The sequence below is a fragment of the Anomaloglossus baeobatrachus genome, chromosome 7, assembly GCF_048569485.1.
Source record: "Anomaloglossus baeobatrachus isolate aAnoBae1 chromosome 7, aAnoBae1.hap1, whole genome shotgun sequence".
Taxonomy (NCBI): domain Eukaryota; kingdom Metazoa; phylum Chordata; class Amphibia; order Anura; family Aromobatidae; genus Anomaloglossus; species Anomaloglossus baeobatrachus.
The window spans coordinates 258657856-258673351 of NC_134359.1; the positions used below are offsets into that span (position 1 = coordinate 258657856).

At 51.7% G+C, this 15496-nt stretch overlaps 1 protein-coding gene across 1 annotated transcript in view; it reads left to right on the top strand.

Moving 5' to 3' along the window:
* DNAAF5 (dynein axonemal assembly factor 5) overlaps positions 1-15496 on the top strand; it is a 134169-nt gene that overhangs the window by 92140 nt on the left and 26533 nt on the right. The window lies entirely within an intron of this gene.

The following is a 15496-nucleotide window of genomic DNA, read 5'->3' on the forward strand; positions in this document are numbered from 1 at the left end:
CACGGTTCTCACTGCCTTGCAGGAGACCGCCCTCCATCCGCAGCCCTTTTGCAGGACCCTGTTGGACGGAGCACTGAACCCCCACCCCACCAGGGACTGGGCCCTGCGTCTCAAAGCTAAGTATAGAGACGTTATTCAGAGGGTCCTTCTGCAATGTGGGGCACTTTTATTGGGGGGAACAGTGATTTACTTTGATAATGCTGCTTTTTACTGTGTTTCCGGCCGGTTCCACGGTTTTTACTGAGAACCGCGCCGATGATGCCTGATTGTCGGCCGCATGCATAACTCTAGGCCCCGGCTTCAGCCGCGGCCTAGTTTCGTTTCGTTCCCCTGCATGTCAGTCATGCAGGGGGACACTGCAGCGCCGCCCGCCGGCCGCTCTGCACAGGGGAGGACACTCCTTTTTGAGGAGATGATTCCCTCCCCTGTACATCTCCTTAGCCCTCCGATTCCCGCTCCTGGGTTAACCCCCGCCCCCCCCCTCACTCTGGCGCCATTTTCTCAGCGTTCTTAGTACACTGGTCGGCGCTGGCTGCTCTGCAGTGCAGAGGGAGTGAATATCTGGCTGGGGGTCCAGGCTTGGAATCCGGAGGGCACTCATAATAGCGGCCTGATAAGTCACAACCTCTGGTTGTGCACTTTTATACACTCTCAGGGCATTCTGAAGGAGTTAATTCTTTATTATAGAATCTCCTCCTCAGCAGCATGTCTCACACTAGGAGCAAAGCTCCAAGGCTGTACACTACATGCTCTGCATGTAAGCTCATATTGCCTGAACCGGCACAGACCACACACTGTAATGGTTCTTATGTGGTGGTGCCTCTGCCTGGAGTCTCCCCAGGCTGAACCCCTATCTTGGGTATTCTAGACATTCTAGACAGAGCCCCCACCTCTGCAGCATGTCTCACAGAGCGAGGCTGCAGGCTGTTTTTATTACCCACTGCAGGTAGTCTCGTACGGCTGTACCGAACTCATAACTCTGTGGCCCCTCAGCTTGGAGGCTCATTAATGGTCCCTCCAGCTGCTCCGGTTTCGGTGGCTGACCCCTGGGGGAATCCTATTTCAAGGGGTCGGCTGTCCCGGCATCTGCTGAGCATGCAGCCCCCTTCTCAGGGCGTTTTCTGCTTCAGCTCGCTCAGCAAAGCTCACAAGGGACTCTCCTTCTGGGCTCAGACCCCGTCCTCCTGACAGGGAGACGCAGGGTCCCCTGTCCTCCCCGTCCCGCAGCTCCGATTACGAGCTGACTCACTGGACGAGGAGGATGTCTCTACCAGGGGCTCGGACGCTACTTTATGTACATTGATCCGTCCGTAGGTGACGCAGATGCGAATGATTGGATTGCGTCCATTATACTTGTACTGGACCTCCATCCGCCTGTATCAGGGGAGTATTCCCCGCTGGCAGAAAGGCATCAGTATACCTTTAACAGGACGAGGAGTGTGTTCCTTAACCACTCCAGTTTTCAGCCCGCTGCGTCCAAGCCCACAGCCTGTCCTGCAGACCCCACAGCGGGGTTCTGCTGCCTGTCTCCCCCTCCCATCAGAGGGGTCAAGGAGTGTACTCATTCGCCAAGGGTGGCCACTCCGGTGTCTAGACTTTCAGCCCGGATAGTTGTATCAGTGGCTGACGGCACCTCTATAAGGATCCCACGGTACATTAATTTTGTACTGGACCTCAATCCGCCGGAGTTACCTTATCTAGGTGAACACAACGTGTGTTCCTTAACCACTCCAGTTTTCAGGCCCCTGTGACCAGCCCAGGGTCCGCTCTGACAGTCGCTTCCCATGAAGCGTGATTCTGAGGACTGTGTTTCCCCTGTCCACCAATGGTGGTCAAGAAGTGGGCTCATTTACCTCAGGTGGCTCAGCCCGGACCGTTATGTCAGTGGCTGATGGCTCCTCACTTAAGGTTTTGCGGTCCGCCCGGTTGTCCTTTTGGCCAAGTCGGTATGGGGGCGGCAGGAGCTTCGTTCTCCTCAGCTTTACAGCAGTGCGGTTTTTTTGTACCTTCTCTGCTTCTCTGGAGGAGATGCATTCCCTCACAGGGACTCTATGCCCAAAACGGTTGCCTGAACTTCCAGACTTCAGTCTTTTCATCCTCTGCCAGGTCTGCCATGCTGGACACCGCACGGCGGTGGTCTTGGCTACTTTCCTCGCTATCCGCAGGCTCCTGTGGCTTCGGAAGGACCAGTTTCCTCGGTACCAACTGGATGAAATTAAGGAAGCTCTTGGCGGGGAGTGTTCTTCCTTGCCACAAACCTAAACCAGGGAACCTGTCCAGGGCAGGAATCAGTTGAGGTTTCGGTGGTTTCCGTTCCTCCATCTGATCGTCCTCTAGCTCGGCCTAGGTTCATAGAACCAAATGGCTCGAAGCTGCGTCTTCAGAAGACCGCAGGAGATGCTGCCACTGAGTCAGCTTCCTCCGAGCTATCTAGCCACGCCAACAACCTCCTTGGTCGGTGGCAGGCTCTCTCCACTTGGCGACGTAGGGTTCTAACACGTCTCCGTTCAGTGGGGGCGGGATTATATCCCCCATGGCTACAGGATGGAATTCTGTCCACCCGCCAAACAGATTTTTTCTGTCAACTCCTCCCGGCTCCAAGGCCGCCGCCTTCTCACAGGCCGTGGCATTTCTTGCAGGCCAATGGAGTAATTGTACCGGTTCCCGACTGGGAACGGTTCTGAGATTTTTGCTTAAATCTATTCCTAGTCCCCGAAGAGGGCGGTGCCTTCCGACCTGGATCTTTAGCTTTTCAAGCATAGTCAGGTGTGGCGTTTTCACATGGAGTCTCGGTTTTGTTCCGTGTGTTTTTCACCGGATCAATCAAGAACCCAAGGAGATTCCCTAGCAGCCATCGGCATCAGAGATGCCTATCTGCAGGAGTCAATCGCAGTTTCACACCAGCGTTGACTACGTTTTGACAATCGGAGTGGTCCAATTCGTGGCTCTTCCCTTGGGGTTAGCCACGGCCCCTCGAGTATTCTCATTGGGGCAGCTGTGATTAGGGTCCTGCACCCCTAGGGATTGGCAGTGATCTTTTGCCCTGGACGGCCTTCTTGTTGGGGCTTCATCCAGTGCTGACTCTTAGTAGAGTGCTTCGCTCACTCTCGCCACTCTAACCTATTCGGGTGGCTTGTCTTTCTGTCCAAGTCCACTCTGACTTCGAACCAGAGGTTCTCAGTGACGCAATTCGAAACTCTGTCGGCACTTGTGAAGCTGCTCTTAGTCGATCAGTAGTCCCTCCGCTGGCGGTCGACGTCGTTCTATCAGACACCTTATACAGGCGCTGGTCAGACGGTGGCGTCAATGGAAGCCTTTCCGCCTTGGGAGCAGTATATCTCCACCGTGGAGCGCAGGGCGCTTGGACTCTGTCCGAATCAGCCCTCTGGATCAATGTGCTGGAAATCAGAGCTGTATTTCTAGCTCTCTAAGCCTTCACCATCTGTTGGCGGCTAGGCACATTCGAGTCCAGTCGGACAACGTGACAGCGTTTTCCTACATCAGCTTCCGGGGCGGGACACTCAGCCGCCTGGCAATCTTGGCGGCTCAACATTCTTCAGTGGACAAGGGACTCCTAGTCCACCGTATCCGCAGCCCACATCCTAGAGGTGAAAACTGCGAGGCAGACTATTTCAGCTGTCCAACCGTGGTCCACAATCCTCAGGTTTTGCGGTAGACACACTGGTTCATGTTTGATCCCAGCTTCGTCTCTTTACGTATTTCACCCTCTACCTCTTGTTCAGAGTCCTGCGCAAGATCAGTAAAGGGGGCCGTCGGGTCATTCTCATACTCCAGACTGACCCAGGCAGGCTTGGTACTCTGACCTGCTCCTTCTGTCCGTTGGGTTGCCATGGCATCTTCCGGACCGTTCAGACCTTTTCTCAAAGGGTCCGTTTTTTCCGTCAGAATTCTGGATTCTCAGATTGACGGCGTAGCTCTTGAGTCCTGGATCTTGGCGACTTCTGATATCCTTCCTGAAGTCATCTCCGCTATGACTCGAGCTCCAAAGTGTCCTTTGACCTTTTTGGCCTTGCCGACCCTCCTGTCCCTTCCACAGTCCGGTCTACAGCTAGGACTATCCCTCATTAAGGGACAGGTCTCGGCTCTGTCAGTATGTGCCAGCGGCGTATCGACCGGCTGGCTCCGGTGCGCTCCTTTAAGGGCGCATCTCACATCATTCCGCCTTTCCGGCGGCCTATGGAGCCCTGGGACCTTAATCCGGTCCTCCCGGTTCCCGGAAACCTCCCTTTGCGCCTCTTGGGGAGGTTTCTTTGTTTCATCTTTCACAGAAAGTAGTCTTTCTAGTGGCTATAATTTCCCGCCAGAGAGTTCTGGCTGCACTCTCTCGGAGTCACCCCCTTTTTTGGTCTTTTGCATCAAGACAAGGTGGTCTTCATCCGACTCCGGACTTTTTTCCCTAAGGCGGTTACTGCTTCCACCTTATCCGGGGCAATTTTCCTGCCTTCCTTTTGTCCGGCTCCTGTTCATCGCTTGAGGAAGCGTTGCATATCCTGAATCTGGTGCGGGCGCTCCGGATCTATGTGTCTCGCACCGCCGTTATTAGGCGGTGCACCTCTCTCTAGTGCTGACTGCTAGTCAGCGTAGCGGTCTCTCGGCATCTAAGCCGACCCTGGTTCGTTGGCTTAGGTCGGCCATTTCCGAGACCTACAAGTGTACTCAAGTGCCTTCCCCGCCGGGGATCAGAGCACATTTGATCAGACCTGTCGGCGCCTTTTTGGGCTTTCAGGCACCAGGTTACGGCTCAGTAGGTCTGTCAGACTGCAGCTCGAATTAGTCTGCATACTTTTTCGAAGCACTACCCAAGGCATGCTCATGCTTTGGCAGACGCGGGCTTGGGCAGACGCATTTGTCCGGCGTCTGTCGCCCATTTGTGAAGTTAGGTTTGCCTGCTTCTCAGTTGTCTGTTTATTCCCACCCATAGACTGCTTTTGAACGTCCCATGGTCTGGGTCTCCCATAGGAACGATAAAGAAAAAGAGAATTTTGTTACTTACCGTAAATTCTTTTTCTTATAGTTCCGTCATGGGAGACCCAGCACCCTCCCTATTGCCTGTTGGCAGGTTTCTTGTTCCGTGTGTCTTCACCGGCTGTTATTGTTGTAGACAGAGGTTCCGGTTCTTCCGGATTTTACTCTGTCTCTTCTTGTGGGTGGATGTCCTCCTTCAGCTTTTGCACTAAACTGGCTAGGACTGGCTAGCAGGGGGTGTATATGCTAGGAGGGAGGAGCTACACGTTTTGAGTGTAGTAACTTTGTGTGTCCTCCGGGGGCAGTAGCTATACACCCATGGTCTGGGTCTCCCATGACGGAACTATAAGAAAAAGAATTTACAGTAAGTAACAAAATTCTCTTTTTTAAGTAGGGCTTAAGGAAACCTTTTAGGATCAGTACGTTTTTTTTTATTGCTCTACCTTATCCTGTTATCTTGTTGTAAACTCTGTAGAATTCAGTGTGACATAGTAACTAGTCAAGTGTATGTAAATACAAACTGCTCCCTCCTCCCATCTGTCAGTGCTGGGATCAGTAATAGTAAATCTGAACTGAATTTGCCCTGCTGCCCCCACCCATACTCCCACCCACCTCTCATTAGTGATAGTGAATGCCCTGGGAGGAGGGTGGGGGGGTGCAGTGAATGTCTAAATTAATAATATTTAGTGTGCATGAGACACTGAATTCTACAGCGCTTACAACATGATAACAGGATAAGGTAGAGAAATAAAACTTAATGATCCTGAAAGGTCTCCTTTAGCCCTATTTAAAGAAAATTGCACTACAAAATCACTTGACCGATTTCCCTATAAGGTGTTGTTTATGATCAAAGCTCACAAGTATCTTCAGCTGTCTCACATGGGAGACTAGGTATTTTCCAGCGCCAACAGCTGTGTACTTGTGAATTATTTTTTTTTTTCTCAAAACGTGCATCCAGCATGGTGTTGGCTGGAAAAATAAAGACTGCTCACTTTACCAAATCTCTGCCTTTCCTCTTCCAATGATGCTCGGGTCTCTCTCTGGCCTCTTGTAACGCCTGCCTGGATCCACAGACTCAGACTGGCTGCAATAGACAGGCTAGAGGGAAGCCACTCACCAAGCAGGACCCCAAGAACCCTGAAACCCTCTAATCCCTATACAGGGAATTGGAATTACACAGGGCCTTGGAGATCACTACCTGTGGAAAGCTGCAGTCCGAGAGAGTAGTCGTCAGGCAGGGTCAAACCAGGAATTGCAGAACAGGGACAAATTCGGCAGTCAAAGACGTAATCAGAAAACAAGGCAGAGGTCAAATCCGCATCTGGCAGCGAGGTACATGAACAGCAGGCAGGAGGGTAGTCAGGAAACAAGCAGAAGTCAGAACACCAGAATCACTAAACAGAACAGGAACCAGGAATTCAGAACTATCTCTGGCAGTGGTCAGCAGACAGGAGGGGCATTAAGAAGGGTGTGGTGTCTTCCCATTGGCTGCAGGTGAATGATGGTACTTCAGCTGGAAGACACACGTCACCTACAGTCAGCCAGTGGTACGGCAGATCCCATGTACACCCAGCCCAGTGGATGAGCGGAGCCTGCGCCCACCAGCGCCGCTGGCATCGACCCCTCTCCCATCACCAGCACCATCCACGGCAGGAACACAGCGTGGCCTGGCAAGTAGAGCAGAAGTCGCTGGAACAGACTGGTGGAGACGTAACACCTCTTTACTGTCCAAATCAGATGGGTCATGTAATTGGCTGCAGCGGTGACCAGCATGTGATTGGCCTGCAGGGATCACATGTCCATCTTGACAAAATGGGAAGTAGAGCTTGGCAGGAGACATGGACAGCTGTAGAAGAGGAGCGGCGGGTCATTAGGTGTATATAACCGCAAGATGTTAAGGACATCAGATGGTAGAATTGCCCCTGCACCCCCCCACCAGCCATGATTGATGTATTTATACAGTTTCCATCCCCATATCGGAGATGTATCTGCCTGGCTTCTAACCTCAGAGTGTCTGGACTCCATACAGTACCTTACAGTACAGCACAATATTGCCTTTATTCTCTCGGTGCCGCTCTGCATCCTTATAAGTTGTGGTGTCTCAGGAATGCTCGGCCTGTTTGGCCCAGAGGGCAGATACCGGTCTCCCTGCCGTGCTATGTGGTAATTGTTACTCCTAGGACAAAAGACAAAGAATAATTCCACTAATTAACATGTATTGGTCCCGACTCCTTGTTCTTTGTCTCATGAAACTACATCGACGTCCCTGACATTCCTGCCCCGAGTGTTCAGGCCTCGCCTTTGTTTGTACATTTTGGCCTGGATTTGTAATTTTTTATTAATTTGAGGACGCATATTTTGGGTTTTGCTTAACCAATATTGGTTAGATTATGTCTGAAGGTCCCATTCCTATTAAGTACATTAAAGTGTTGTCTGCCCCTAGTCAGAGAGGAGACAGTGACTGACGCATGAACCCGTATTTTTCTTAGACTGCAAGTCATTTCAAAGCAATAAATTTAGGATCCGAGATGAATGTCTGGGCACTGGGTTCTCATCGCTGGGCCTCACATGATGACTAGCACAGGTCCTCGTTCTCCCTCCTGTCAGGATTTATTCGGGTGACATGGTCATATATCACTGCTTTCACTTTGTTCATGTATTTGGAACTGAGATGTCTGAACGCTGTACTAATAAGACCATAGACATTGAGTGGAGCAGTCATGTACCATCTCTCTCCATTCAGTCCTGGCATTGAAGGTGTGATCCATTGAGGCTCTCAGCTGTCGTGCGAAAAAGGAACATAGTAATAGAGGCTTTGGGTGACTTCCTTCCTTCTGATTTTCCTCCCTCATATTCCCTTTAACTTTTTACCTTTCCCTTTTGGCTTCCTTGCTTTCCCTTTTGGCTTCCTTGCTTTCCCTTTTTGGCTTCCTTGCTTTCCCTTTTGGCTTCCTTGCTTTCCCATTGCTTCTTTACTTAATTTTTTTGTTTCTGTGCTTTCCCTATTTGCTTCCTTGCTTTCCCGATTTGCTTCCTTGCTTTCCTTTTTTGCATCTGTTCATTCCCTTTTCGCTTCCTTGCGTTTGTTCCTTGCTTTCCCTTTTTTGTCACAGAATCAGGGTAACTGAAGAGAGACCTCTCAGCTGAACCTCAAACTAGGGACCCTCCAATGTCCGTTATCCCAGAGGTAAACTTGATGGTAGCTAGTTCTGGGCCGCCAGCATGACCCTAACTCCTGTTCGAACCATTATCTTTAAAACCCCTCTCCGCTACTTTAGGACAGCAAACCCTACAAATAACACAAACTGGGAAAAGAACCAAAACTCATACACACAGCAATCAGCCACGATGGAGAGACAATATGAACTGAGGAGGAAACAAAACACCTTGAGGAAATAAACTAACAAGGGAATATTTCCACACCACACAGGAGAGCACACTACAGATCACCAAGCTTTGGATCATTACAATAAGGACCAGTGTTGCTGAAACAACGTTGAGTTATATTCAGCAATAAGCAATCGGATCCAGGACCTTATAAAGAGTGAAGGTGGCTGTGAATGGTCATTAGCAGCCTGAGCTCCTAGCAATAATTCCCAAGCCAGCAGGAATTAACTCCTGCTGGACTAAAGAGCAGTGAAGCTAAAAACAACTAACGCTCGAGTCAGGCTGCTTGTCAGTCTTTGTGGTGTGAACAGAGTCTGACGCTGCCATGACACCCAGCGAGTGGAAAGCTAAATGTAGCATGACTGTTTTGCTTCCTTGCTTTCCCTTTTGGCTTCCTTGCTTTCCCTTTTGGCTTCCTTGCTTTCCCTTTTGGCTTCCTTGCTTTCCCTTTTGGCTTCCTTGCTTTCCCTTTTGGCTTCCTTGCGTTCCCTTTTGGCTTCCTTGCGTTCCCTTTTGGCTTCCTTGCGTTCCCTTTTGGCTTCCTTGCGTTCCCTTTTGGCTTCCTTGCGTTCCCTTTTGGCTTCCTTGCGTTCCCTTTTGGCTTCCTTGCGTTCCCTTTTGGCTTCCTTGCGTTCCCTTTTAGCTTCCTTGCGTTGCCTTTTGGCTTCCTTGCGTTGCCTTTTGGCTTCCTTGCGTTCCCTTTTGGCTTCCTTGCGTTCCCTTTTGGCTTCCTTGCGTTCCCTTTTGGCTTCCTTGCGTCCCCTTTTGGCTTCCTTGCGTCCCCTTTTGGCTTCCTTGCGTCCCCTTTTGGCTTCCTTGCGTCCCCTTTTGGCTTCCTTGCGTCCCCTTTTGGCTTCCTTGCGTTCCCATTTGGCTTCCTTGCGTCCCCTTTTGGCTTCCTTGCGTCCCCTTTTGGCTTCCTTGCGTCCCCTTTTGGCTTCCTTGCGTTCCCATTTGGCTTCCTTGCGTTCCCATTTGGCTTCCTTGCGTTCCCATTTGGCTTCCTTGCGTTCCCATTTGGCTTCCTTGCGTTCCCATTTGGCTTCCTTGCGTTTGCTTTTGGCTTCCTTGCTTTCTTTTTCGCTTCCTTGCTTTTTTTGCTTTCCCCTTTTTGCTTCCTTCTTTCCCTCTTTTGCTTTTCATTTTGCTTTTATATTTTTTATATATATGTATATATATATATATATATATATATATATATATATATATATATATATATATATATATATATATATATATATATATATATATATATATATATATATGTGTGTGTGTGTTATATTTATTTCTCTATATTCTCTATTCTTCTGCTATTTCGATATGCCTTTTTCTTGTTTGTTTGTTTTTTTTTTTTTCTTTTTCTTTTTTTTTTTTTTCCTTTTTACAGTATTTTATATATTTTGAAGTACCTGGAGAATTGCTGAAGCAAAAAAATGTGTCAATGTAGAGATAATTATTTACACTATTTTATGCTAATTTCCTACTGTGAGGTAAATCCGGAGATATGACGATAAATCATGACATTCAAGTCATGTCAGGAAGCCCTCTCCTGGTGTCACTACCCCCTTCCCTTCACACAACTGGTTTAGCAACAAATCCATGGCCATGTCCTGTGATATGGAAATTAGGTGGCTTAGGGACAATGGACACAGGATGACTCCCTGCCGTCACCCTGTAGTGGGGGCTGCTAGCTAGTTAGCAAGGCTATGGAAATAGCCAGACAGAACGACTCCAGTAAAAAATGGTTCATATCTCGCAAGCCATATTTCCGATAAATATGGCAACCATAAAAATGGTGTCTCCGCATGTGGACGATGCCGGCACCCCCTTTTTATGGGAACAGGACATTGGGAAATGCCCCAGGCGTGATATCAGCCAATGGGGAACTGGCAGACAGGTCATGAGTCCCCTCGTTCTGTAGCTAAATTCATAACTGTCACAATGAGAGCATTGGCGTCTGCCTACGACGCTCCCAGGCAAAGTTATAGCCAAAATCCCCTTTGCTGGATAATTCTGATCCATGCAGGGGGAGTGGCAGTGCTTCCCTGTGAGGTCACTAAGGTAGGAGGGGACCTGGATCTGCCCAGGTTGATAACCCTACTTCGGCCATTTTCCAGCGTTCTTCTGCTCGGGGGCCTGGTTGGGAAAGACCTGTGAGGAAGAATCCTAGAAACCTGGTCTACAGCGCCCCCCTGTGGCCAGACACACAAGGTAACTGATGTAATTGTATACCTGTTTGTAACCCATGCTTTATCTGTAACTGTACTCTGACATAACTGTATATTCTGTAGATTCCCTATTGTATATATTGTAGTTTCTAGTGTGCTTTAGGCGATTAAATTATATAATTAATCTTGGGCTGTTCTGTTATCTCGATCTTGAATCCCACGTCTGTGTGTTCGGCTAATAGTTACCGTGAAGCGGTTGGTGGCAGCGAGTTGTGCCAAGGATTATTGTGGGGAGGCCAGTGAGATTCGGGAAGATATTATATATTCCGCCCGCGGAGGTCGGGGGAATATATACCTTACTCTCACCGGGGACCCTTCAATAATCGGCATAAGTAGTATAGCGGCCTCCTTGCTTATCGTCGGGCAATTCCATAATTGGCCTGACTATAAGAGGGGCGCTAGAGAGCGCATCACGTGCTCTGTCTGTCGGTCGGGAGGTATAAAGGAGGGGTGACCCCCACTTGTTACCCCCCGATTGTGACGTACTGGTAGACTGCGGGGGATTTCGGAGTGACCCCCCCCGGTGGTTTGTGACATATTGGTGGCAATATGTCACAAACCACCGGGGGGGGTCACTCCGAAATCCCCCGCAGTCTACCAGTACGTCACAATCGGGGGGTAACAAGTGGGGGTCACCCCTCCTTTATACCTCCCGACCGACAGACAGAGCACGTAATGCGCTCTCTAGCGCCCCTCTTATAGTCAGGCCAATTATGGAATTGCCCGACGATAAGCAAGGAGGCCGCTATACTACTTATGCCGATTATTGAAGGGTCCCCGGTGAGAGTAAGGTATATATTCCCCCGACCTCCGCGGGCGGAATATATAATATCTTCCCGAATCTCACTGGCCTCCCCACAATAATCCTTGGCACAACTCGCTGCCACCAACCGCTTCACGGTAACTATTAGCCGAACACACAGACGTGGGATTCAAGATCGAGATAACAGAACAGCCCAAGATTAATTATATAATTTAATCGCCTAAAGCACACTAGAAACTACAATATATACAATAGGGAATCTACAGAATATACAGTTATGTCAGAGTACAGTTACAGATAAAGCATGGGTTACAAACAGGTATACAATTACATCAGTTACCTTGTGTGTCTGGCCACAGGGGGGCGCTGTAGACCAGGTTTCTAGGATTCTTCCTCACAGGTCTTTCCCAACCAGGCCCCCGAGCAGAAGAACGCTGGAAAATGGCCGAAGTAGGGTTATCAACCTGGGCAGATCCAGGTCCCCTCCTACCTTAGTGACCTCACAGGGAAGCACTGCCACTCCCCCTGCATGGATCAGAATTATCCAGCAAAGGGGATTTTGGCTATAACTTTGCCTGGGAGCGTCGTAGGCAGACGCCAATGCTCTCATTGTGACAGTTATGAATTTAGCTACAGAACGAGGGGACTCATGACCTGTCTGCCAGTTCCCCATTGGCTGATATCACGCCTGGGGCATTTCCCAATGTCCTGTTCCCATAAAAAGGGGGTGCCGGCATCGTCCACATGCGGAGACACCATTTTTATGGTTGCCATATTTATCGGAAATATGGCTTGCGAGATATGAACCATTTTTTACTGGAGTCGTTCTGTCTGGCTATTTCCATAGCCTTGCTAACTAGCTAGCAGCCCCCACTACAGGGTGACGGCAGGGAGTCATCCTGTGTCCATTGTCCCTAAGCCACCTAATTTCCATATCACAGGACATGGCCATGGATTTGTTGCTAAACCAGTTGTGTGAAGGGAAGGGGGTAGTGACACCAGGAGAGGGCTTCCTGACATGACTTGAATGTCATGATTTATCGTCATATCTCCGGATTTACCTCACACCTCCCCCCTTTTGAGGGCGCTAGGGGGCAGCACACTCCGGTGTTCCCCCTTGCGCCCGTCCGCGACCTCTCCTTGTCGGGACAGCCCGTCTGCGTTACCGTGGTCACGGCCCCTTTTGTGGCGAATGGTGAAGTTGTATTGCTGGAGCGCAAGGCTCCATCGCAACAATCGCCCATTCGTCCCAGAGACGGTGTGCAACCAGCTGAGGGGATTGTGGTCCGTCTCCACGATGAAGTGGCGCCCGTATAGATAGGGTTGCAGACGCTGCAGGGCCCACACTATGGCCAGGCACTCCTTCTCCATCGTGGAATAGGCAACTTCCCTTGGTAACAGCTTCCTGCTCAGGTACAAGACTGGGTGCTCTTGGCTCGCAGAGTCCACCTGGCTGAGCACCGCACCGAGGCCGAAGTCACTGGCGTCGGTCTGTACTACAAACGGCCGCGTGAAGTCGGCTGCCTGTAGCACGGGCGGGCTGGACAGGGCGTCCTTTAGGGCCCGGAAGGCTGTCTCGCAGTCCACTGTCCAATCGACTGCAGAGGGCAGCTTCTTCTTGGTGAGGTCCGTCAAGGGCTTTGCCAGGCTACTATAGCATGGAACAAACCTCCTATAGTACCCAGCGGTCCCCAAGAAGGACATCACCTGCTTCTTGGTCCTGGGGGTGGGCCAGGATGCGATGGCCTCCACTTTCTCAGGCTCGGGCTTCAGCGTTCCCCCACCTACCCGGTGACCGAGGTACTGGACCTCGCTCATGGCCAGCTGACACTTTCCCGGCTTGATGGTCAAACCTGCCCGGTGGATCCGCCTGAGCACCTGTGCTAGATGCTCTAGGTGGTCCTCCCAGGTGGGACTGAAGACGGCAATGTCATCCAGGTACGCGGCCGCGTACCCTTCAAGTCCCTTGAGCAGGGTGTTGACCATCCGCTGGAAAGTGGCAGGGGCATTCCTCATCCCGAATGGCATCACCGTGGACTCGTACAGTCCAAATGGGGTAATAAAGGCAGAGCGTTCCCTGGCCTTGCGAGTCAGGGGGATCTGCCAATATCCCCGGCTCAGATCCATGATGGTCAGGTACTGAGCCCCGGCCAACTGATCGAGCAGGTCATCGATGCGTGGCATTGGGTACGCATCGGCGACCGTGACCGCATTGAGCCCCCTGTAGTCCACGCAGAACCGAGTGGTTCGGTCCTTCTTAGGGACGAGGACTACAGGCGAGGCCCAAGCGCTGTTGGATGCCTGGATCACCCCCAGCTTCAGCATCTCGTCAATCTCCTGGCGCATGTGTTGCTGCACCTCCAGGGAGACCCGATATGCTGAACGCCGGATCGGGGGATGATCCCCAGTGTCCACGTGATGGACAGCCAAGTCAGTCCTTCCGGGCTGGTTGGTAAACAACCCCCGGAAGGGGTGTAGGGTGGCCCACAGCTGGGACCGTTGGTCCTCCAAGAGCTGGTGGCCAACCTCCACATCCTCAATGGATCCGCCTGCCCTAACCTGGGCTAGCATATCCAAGAGGGTTTCCGCTTCTCCCTCCTCGGGCAGGTTGCACACGGGGAGCGCACATGCCTCCCGCTCATGATGTGCCTTCATCATGTTCACATGGAAGGGCTTCCGCCTTCCACGGGCAGGGTCCAGGGTGACCAGGTACGTCACAGGGTTGAGCTGCTGGTACACGAGGTATGGGCCTTCCCAGGCTGCCTGAAGCTTGTCCTGTGGTACGGGGACCAGTACCCACACCTCTTGACCCACTTGGTAGGTCCTCTCACAAGCGTTCTGGTCGTACCAACGCTTCTGATCGGCCTGGGCTTGAGCCATATTGTCGTGTACCAGTTGCGTCAAGGCCTGCATTTTGTCCCGGAAGCGCATGACATACTCGATAACCGACACTCCAGGGGTGGCCAAATCCCCTTCCCAAGCCTCTTTCACCAGAGCCAGGGGGCCCCGCACACGTCGCCCGTACAGGAGCTCAAACGGTGAGAATCCTGTTGAGGCCTGTGGAACCTCCCGGTAAGCAAATAACAGGTGTGGGAGATACCGCTCCCAGTCACGCCCATGGGAGTCGACCAACATCTTAAGCATCTGCTTTAAGGTGCCATTGAACCGCTCGCACAGGCCATTAGTCTGTGGATGGTACGGGCTGGCCACCAGATGTCGCACCTGGACTTGCTTACAGAGGGTCTCCATCAGCTGGGACATGAATTGGGTCCCCCGGTCGGTGAGCATTTCCTGGGGAAAACCCACTCGGGAGAAAATCTCCAGCAATGCGGTGGCCACCTTGTCAGCCCGAATGGACGACAAGGCCACTGCTTCTGGGTACCGGGTGGCATAGTCCACTACCGTCAGTATGAAGCGTTTCCCGGAGCTGCTGGGGATGGCCAGCGGGCCGACCAGATCCACAGCCACCCTCCTGAAAGGCTCATCGATGATTGGCAGAGATACCAGTGGGGCTTTGGGGCGTGGCCCCGCCTTCCCCACTCTCTGACAGGTTTCACACGAACGGCAGTAGGCAGCCACATCGGCCCCCATTTTTGGCCAGTAGAAATGCTGGTTTAACCTGGCCTTGGTCTTAGCGATCCCTAGGTGTCCGGCCATCGGAATCTCATGTGCGATCCGCAACAACTCCGTCCGGAACGGATAGGGTACCACCAACTGTCGGTCCCTGGGCCACGCCTCCGGTGAACCCTGCTGGACCGTGGCCCGGTACAGCCGTCCTTGGTCCCAGACCACTCGCTCCGGGTCCGAGTCCGAGGGAGGCTGTGCCGCCTGCTCCTTTAGAGCTTTCAGGCTGTCGTCAGCTTCTAACGCTGCCTGAAACTCCTGACTAGATGTGGCCAGAATCGACGAGACTGTCACATCTTCAGTCAGTACCCCGGGACCTGTGTCCTGGCCTCCACCTGACTCGGCTGCCACTTGGTCAGAAGGGGAAGAGCTATCGGACCTCCGGGAGGCCCCTTGGCTTCCAGCACTCCCACTGCGGGTGACAGCGGCCACAGCCGCTGCGACCGTGGGTCGTGCCTGCTCCTCCTCCGTTCCTGACCAAGTCGCCGGTTCAGGCAGACCTACCTGG